The sequence below is a fragment of the Gossypium arboreum genome, chromosome 8 (genome assembly GCF_025698485.1).
Source record: "Gossypium arboreum isolate Shixiya-1 chromosome 8, ASM2569848v2, whole genome shotgun sequence".
Taxonomy (NCBI): domain Eukaryota; kingdom Viridiplantae; phylum Streptophyta; class Magnoliopsida; order Malvales; family Malvaceae; genus Gossypium; species Gossypium arboreum.
The window spans coordinates 45,503,966-45,511,890 of NC_069077.1; the positions used below are offsets into that span (position 1 = coordinate 45,503,966).

General features: G+C 33.4%; 1 long non-coding RNA gene across 1 annotated transcript; it reads right to left on the reverse strand.

The window, feature by feature from the left end:
• Positions 1–6,004: 6,004 nt before the first annotated feature.
• LOC128296381 (uncharacterized) lies at positions 6,005–7,139 on the reverse strand. The gene is made up of 2 exons (XR_008286997.1): positions 7,024–7,139; positions 6,005–6,301 (listed from the first exon to the last, which is right to left on the reverse strand). It is a non-coding gene; the product is annotated as an uncharacterized LOC128296381 (long non-coding RNA).
• Positions 7,140–7,925: the final 786 nt, after the last annotated feature.

Genomic DNA, 7,925 nt, shown 5'->3' on the forward strand with positions numbered 1-7,925 from the left:
ACTATGTGTTTTTGGGGTGGTTCAATTATGACACATTTATATAAGTGATTAATTGCAATTTGGCTATTGTATATGATCGTAGTATTTAAATTGAGATAGCGTAATGGGTCGTCTGGTTATGTCTGAACATAACATAAAATCGTATGATATGAAATCGTATGATATGGTTGTTATATGATGTGAACTTATGTAATGGTTTTGATTGAACTTGATAATGATTAATTATGTGTTCCGGCTATGTATGAATAAGGATCGTATATGGTAGTATAATGAATTATGCATTATTAAAGATGAACTTAGCGAAATGAAGATGATAGAAGAAGATGCATGAAAATTTTACGAATAAGTATATGCTTCGGTAATATCTTGTAACCCATTCCAGCGATGGAAACGGGTTAGGGGTGTTACAAATTTAATTTAATACATGTATATCATATATTTAAGGTACAAATGACTTTACTAACTAGCTATTTAAACATCATACATATGCCCTATTTAAACATCATACATATGCCCTACTCATGCACAATCGAACATATTACTAGGCTACAATCAACAACTACATTTATCCCCATATAATAGATTAAAACTATCAAGGAACATTTTACTAACTTATTACCTTGCATATTCTAATTTCATAAACTAATTTACTAAATCAATGTATAATAAATTTTAACTTAACAATTCCATAACCACACATGATTATCATATCTACCATTTTGGCCGAATACTTATAAGATTAGCATTTTGTAAGTTTTCATACCACTTCCAAAGCCAAATATCATTATAAATTAAAATATACTTTCACACATCTATACAAGCTTACAAAACCATATTTGACTTCATATACCATCATCACTTATTTAGCAGAATATGCAAGATCAAACATATTTTTACAAATATATATATATATATACCTATGTGGCCGAATTCACAAGTTCAATTGGAACACCACATAAATACTTACCTATATGACCGGATATACCAAATTCATTATATCATTACATAAGTACATACCTATAAGACTGAATATACAAGGCTTAATATATCATCACATATGGCTAGTTATTACTAAACTCAAGCCACCATATTTTTATCCCTTAAGTCACACCCAAAAATTACATTCGGCACTTCTCATCCAAAACTTTGCAAATCTTCAAAATCACTTACAAGCTCATTTATAAAACATATAAAGCATTAAAATAATTTTTCATCAAAAATCTAGCATGACCGATTACCTATTTTTCTCCCAAAATCCAAATTCGGCATACCCTATAAACCAAATACTAGCCTCAACTTTTAAGCTAAAATAACAAGCAACTTAACACATTAAACATAACTAACATCTTCCCAAAAACTTATCAAAATAACACAAAATTTAGCATTTGCCGAATGGACACTTGTTCCTTGATTCATAAATTTAGACCATGGGTTAGCTATGCTATGTATTTATCAATTTAATTTCACAATCAATTTCAAAGCAAATTTACATTACATACCTTTAAATGGAGATAACCATGGCCGAATTCCTTGGCTTCTTCTTCAAAAATTTTCTTTCTCAAATTCGGCAAAATGAAGAAAGAAGATGAACATCCATTATTTTATTTTATTCATCTATATTATTAAACATAAAGCCATTTAACTAATAATTAATACATATTTTAATATAAAAGTATCATCACGGTCGGCCACTATAAATAAAATGGATATTTGACATGCAAGCCCAACCTTTTTATAACATGCATTAATAGGCCACTTTTAAATTTACCTATCACATTTCAAAATTTTCTCACATAAGTCCTATTTAATAAATTTCACATACAAATGACAAAATTAAAGCATGAAACTTTCACACATGCATGTACACATACAATAAGCATAGAATATAACGGTTAATTATTTTTATGACTCGATTTTTGTGGTCCCGAAACCACTTTCCGACTAAGGTCAAATTAGGGCTGTCACATATATTAATAATTATCGGTTGAGCATAAAGATGGCACCGTACGAAGTTTTATATTAATAATTCACACCCGAAGTGCTATATCATGGCCTGAAGCCAACTCAACGTATCCCCTAATGACATGTCACTAGCATCCTAAACTATTCCTAAGGTTCAACCGAGATTTCAAATCTTGAATCATCGTCGAAACACTATCATTCATATCCACAGTCTCATATTCACTATTTATCCATTATCAAAGCATATAAAATACATTTTTATTGAAATTTATCACAAACGAACTTACCACGAATATGGAAATGACGAAATAAGTTGTTTAGTCGATAACTTTTGTTTTTCCCTGATCCAAATCCGAATTCCACTTTTCTTGATCTAAATATTTTTTAAATTACATTATTTAATCATCTCTCTATTCAATTTAATCCAAAACACACATTAGGGCTATTTTACACACTTGCCTCCAAACTTTCACATTTTTACAATTTAGTCCTTATTACACAAAAATCACAATTTCATGAAATTTCTTTAATACACATGCTAGCCAAATTACTATTATGCCGCTAGCAACCCATATTTTCCGTTTGTTTCACATTTCAACCACAAAGTTTCAACATTTCTCAATTTAATCCCTATTTTGCATTTTCACTAAAAATCACTTAACAAAACTTGTATACCTATTAACAAGCATTCAAAATCTATCATAAACATAAAAATACATACTTATTCATCAATGGCAACTTTCTAAATCTTTAAAAACTTTGCAAAATAGTCCCTGCGCTAGCTAGTACTAGTTGCAACGATCCCAAAAACATAGAAATCATTAAAAACGGGACGAAAACAGACTTACAATTAAGCTAAAGAGCTTGGCCAAATGTTTGAAGCTTTTTTAATGGCTTCCTGGGTTAATTTTGGCTAGAAGATAAGAATAAAGATGATAATTAACTTTGTTTTATCTTATTACCTTTATTTATTAAATTACTAAATTAACCTTGATTTAAAACATTAAAATTCAATTGCTTTATGTCCATAAATGTCCATTACCTATAATAATGGTCTAATTACAACATAAGGACCTTAAATTTAAGGTTCTATAGCTATTAGATACCTTTAGCTAATAGAACTCCACTTTTACTCTTTATGTGATTTAGTCCTTTTTATCAAATTGACCAACCGAACAATAAAATTTCTTAACAAAATTTTCACACCAACATAATATCATACTGTAGAATTTAAAAAAATGAAAAATTAGTTATTTTGATTTCAAATTTGTGGTCCCGAAACTATTGTTCCGATTTGACTAAAAACGGGCTGTTACAACTTTCTCCCAAAGAAGCTATGTGGGAGCTCGAGGAAGCTATGGGAAAATATTACCCTGACCTTTTCACTGGTAAGATTTTCGTCCTCGAAAATCTTACCAGTGAAAAGGTCAGGGTAATATTTTCCCATAGCTTCCTCGAGCTCCCACATAGCTTCTTCGACACCATGTCGTTGCCACAAAACATTTACCAAAGCTATTCGTTTAATTCTTAATTCTTTAATCTCTCGAGATAGAATCTTGATCGGTTCTTCGTTGTATGTCATATGGAGTTGAATTTCAATCTCAAATGGAGAAATTACATCTAATGGATCCGATCTATGTCAACGCAACATCGATACATGAAACACATTGTGGATTTTCTCTAGCTCAATCGGTAATGCTAACATATATGCCATTGGCCCTATTTGTTCAATAATCTCATATGGCCCGATGAATCGTGGACTCAATTTGCCTTTGCGACTAAAACAAAGTATTTTTTTCCATGGAGATACCTTTAAGAACACTTTGTCACTGATCTGAAATTCACTGTCTTTTCGTTTCAAATCCGCGTACTGTGACATACCAAATTACGACTTAGTCAGAATAGTAGTTTCGAGACCACAGATCTGAGATAGAAATAATTATTTTATAATTTTTATGAGGTCTATAATATGAATGCATACTTATGTGAAGGTTTCATGAAGAAATTCTGTGCATAAAATGTCTAATTGAATTTTAGGGACCAAATTAAATAAAATGCAAAACTTGCATTCTAGAAGCTTTAAGCATGAAATTGCTTTAGTTTATGAATTAGAGGGTTCTAATTAGCAATTTAACCAATTTCTATAATTTTGGACAAAAATGGACATGCATAGGAAAAATTTGAAAGAAAAACCCTAAGGGCATTTTGGTCATTTGGTAATTAAAAGAATAAAAAGGGAAAATCAAAGAAAAAATGTGTCCATATTCTCCATGTGCTAGTCGAATTTCTCAATAGCCATAGCTAGGGTTTTTTTCAACATTTCCAAGCTTGATTGTAAGTGCTCCCTAGCCTCATTTTTAATGTTCTTTGTATTTTTGAAGTCTTTGAAGCATGATCTACCCATTTCTAACTATATTTTGAGCTAGGTTTCATGTATGAAATTTGACCCATATGTAACCTGCATGTGTTTTTTTTATTAATGGAGGAATATGAATGTTTGATGAATGATAAACATCTTTTACTAGGTGATTTTTGGTAAAAACACCTAAAAGGGGGACTTGTTTGTAAAACTGTAAAAGTGAGTAGTAATAATGTGAAATAAAGGAAAATATGGTCAGATATGAGCATAGTAAAGGTTCGGGTAGGCTTGGGTAACCAAGAAAATGCATGCATTTCATTTTACAAGCGTAAGGACTAAATCATAAATAAGTGGAAAGATAGGGGTAAAAAGGTAATTTAACCAAAGCATGAATTATGGATCGATTTGAGTAATGTGATTAATAAACAAGTTAAATTTGGCATTATAGATCAAGAAAAACATGAATCGGGTCTTGATCGAGGGAAGAATAAAGTATACGACGATTAGGCTCGATTATTGTCATTTTTGTATCGAGGAAAGCGCATATGCAAATAATATGGTGTTGTAGCATGTTTTTAATGTTTTGATATTATGTGATAAATGTTTTTTTTTTATTATGAGTTATATGCTTATTGGTTAATATCAAAGCATAAATAATATTATAGCCATTACATACGACATCACGAGCAAGTATGACAAAGTATGCCTTGTGCGAGTGAGAAAAATCCCGTTTGAACCTTAAGAATAGTCTAGGATACATGTCACTAGGAATTAAAAAGTCTAAACTCGTTGAGTGGTCTGGGTTTGTGATATATGTGGCTTTCGAGCTCGTTGCGTAGTCTGAGTTCATTATGGATGCGAGCATCCAAGCTCGTTGAGTGGTCTAAGTCCAGAATGGATGTGATACATGTGATTGAGTTCCGGGCAATGGTCTTGTGTGTCCTACCAGTGGCTAGGTAATCCTTTTGTGGTTAGATACCTGACAACTTTTGTGAGCAGCCCGTGTAGTTACACCTTGTAACACCCCTAACTCGTGACCGACGCCGGTGTCGGACACGAGGGGTTAACGAGACAAATCCTCTTAAAGTACCGACCAATTTGGCATTTCTGGACAGGCTGGAAAACTGCGTCACCGTCGCCTTAAAAATCATATCTCGAGTTCCAAAACTCGGAAACTGGTTTCGTAAATTTTCCTGAATTTAGACTCATATATCCATCCATGGATTTATTTTAGAATTTTGGTTGGGCCAATTGGTACAGTTTATTAGTTAAAGTCACCCATGTTACAGGGATCGACTGCTCTGACCTCCGCGCGTTACAACTTGAATATCTTTCTGTACAGGGCTTTAATACTGGTGCCGTTTGTTTCTAATGAAACTAGACTCAAAATGGAATCTGTACATATAAGGCATGACTCCTAATTCTTTCTGGATAATTTATGGTAAATTTTCAAAGTCACGACAGGGGACCCAGAAATCGTTCTGGCCCTGTCTCACGAGAACTTTAATATCTCCCAGTATACTGCTCATATGGTCGTTTCGTTTCGTCCATATAAAATAGATTCATCAAGGATCAGTTCCATAATTTACTCACTATTTAATTCTACTTATACTATTTTTAGTGATTTTTCAATCTCATCTCACTGCTGCTGTCCGCAACAGTTACTGCAGTAGACTATGCCAATTTCATGAATTTTTCCTTGGCCTTAATCATCCATCATACATGACACAAATTATGGCCACCTTAACAAAATTTGAGTTTCTAAGACTCGTGGCTATAGGTTCTAGCATCCCACTCGACGACCACATAGGCCATTTTCACATGGCTTAAAGTTTACAATCCCACAAATCGACAAAATATAATAGCCTATACATGCCAAATGTTCTTCAACAACAAAAAAAAAGTAATACCACAAGATTTCAGCCGGTGTGATGACTTCAACGACGGTTCCGAGCACACAACAGTACGAGTCCCAGTGACCTAAAATGGGTGACAAGAAAACACCGAGTGAGTTTACAACTCAGTAAGTCATAAGCATTCGTCAATCCACTGATAAAATTACTACTACATGTACAACAAATGAAACTAGGTACTCGTCCATATCGAATCCATACCATAATACCTCGAACCTTTCGGTCCAATCTCGTACCAATTCATACATCCACATTTCATATTCTACACAACAAGATAATCAAGCATTTTTACACATTAACTCATTTTCCAGCACAACCATACAATTTCAATCATCACATAGATTTAAGGCTTACCAATTCAACCCCAAGCATGGACGTATTTTCTATTCATCATGAGCTCGAGGTACTTACCCGATCCGCTGTCCGTGATCAACTCGATAATATCGCACACTCAGTGCCAATAGTGATGCAAAAGCATATAATAAGTCCGCACACTTAGTGCTATATAATCAGCTCGCACACATAGTGCTATATAATCAAATTCGCACACTTAGTGCTGTACAAATTTTAAATCCGCACACTTAGTGCCAATCTTGTCACCGTGTCCATTTATACCCGCACACTTAGTGCCAAGACCAATACGTTATGCATTTTACTACCTTTATACATTCAACAATGGCATCATTCCATACACACACATTTCCACTTACACATCAATTCATTAAACACAATTGCATATATATATTATGATCATTTAAATCAATGCCAAATATATGCTTTATGACTTACCTTATATTGGATGAAACGATTTCCAATCGACTACTCGATTATCTTTCCTTTGCCTTTGCTTGATTCTCCACCTCTAGCTTCTTGAGCTAAATTTAACAAATAAATTGGTTTTATCATTTGAGCATCGGAAGAGGAATTCAAGATGCCTAGCCAATATATAAATATCTACTCATTAGGCATCAAAGTCGCATATGTACAAAATCATGAATCGAACTCAACACCTTAGTTAGTATTCCTCTTAGCGAATTTTCTAAGCCAAGAATAGGCATCAATATGCTTGCCTCTAACCGAATGCATGCACACCAATTTCCCTCATGTGGCCGAATATGCATGCCCATGTTGAGGCCGATTATGCACTTAATACCACACAAAAACAGCATGCATTTTACTAACTAACGATTACATATTGTAGCTCAATACACATCTCTCATGTACTACATAACCGAAAACATCATCCCAAGCAAATATATACCTTGAAATAGTATATATGTCATACCAATTCATCATGTGCAAACACATATTCAAAGCTCAAATCTTACCTACCATGCAACATGCATGAATCATACTTGTGGATATACCATGACCGAATACATCACAACACCATCATTTTGGTCATGATTAAGCAAAGAACTTAATGTCTCACTCAAAAATACTAAAAAGAAAGTCCAAGAGCCATCAATCCCCATCACATACACCATTAACAAGCTTCATATTTAACATGCAATGGCATTAACACAAAATCCACCTTGGCCAAATACCATTTCCATGGCATAACAAGGATTTGAACCATGGCTAACATGCACATCAAGTTAGCAACCAAAACAAGCATGAATCTCATGACACAACCTCAAACATACCTTAATCTTGATGCAAGTATAGCCAAATCTCCTTCTAGTTCTCTT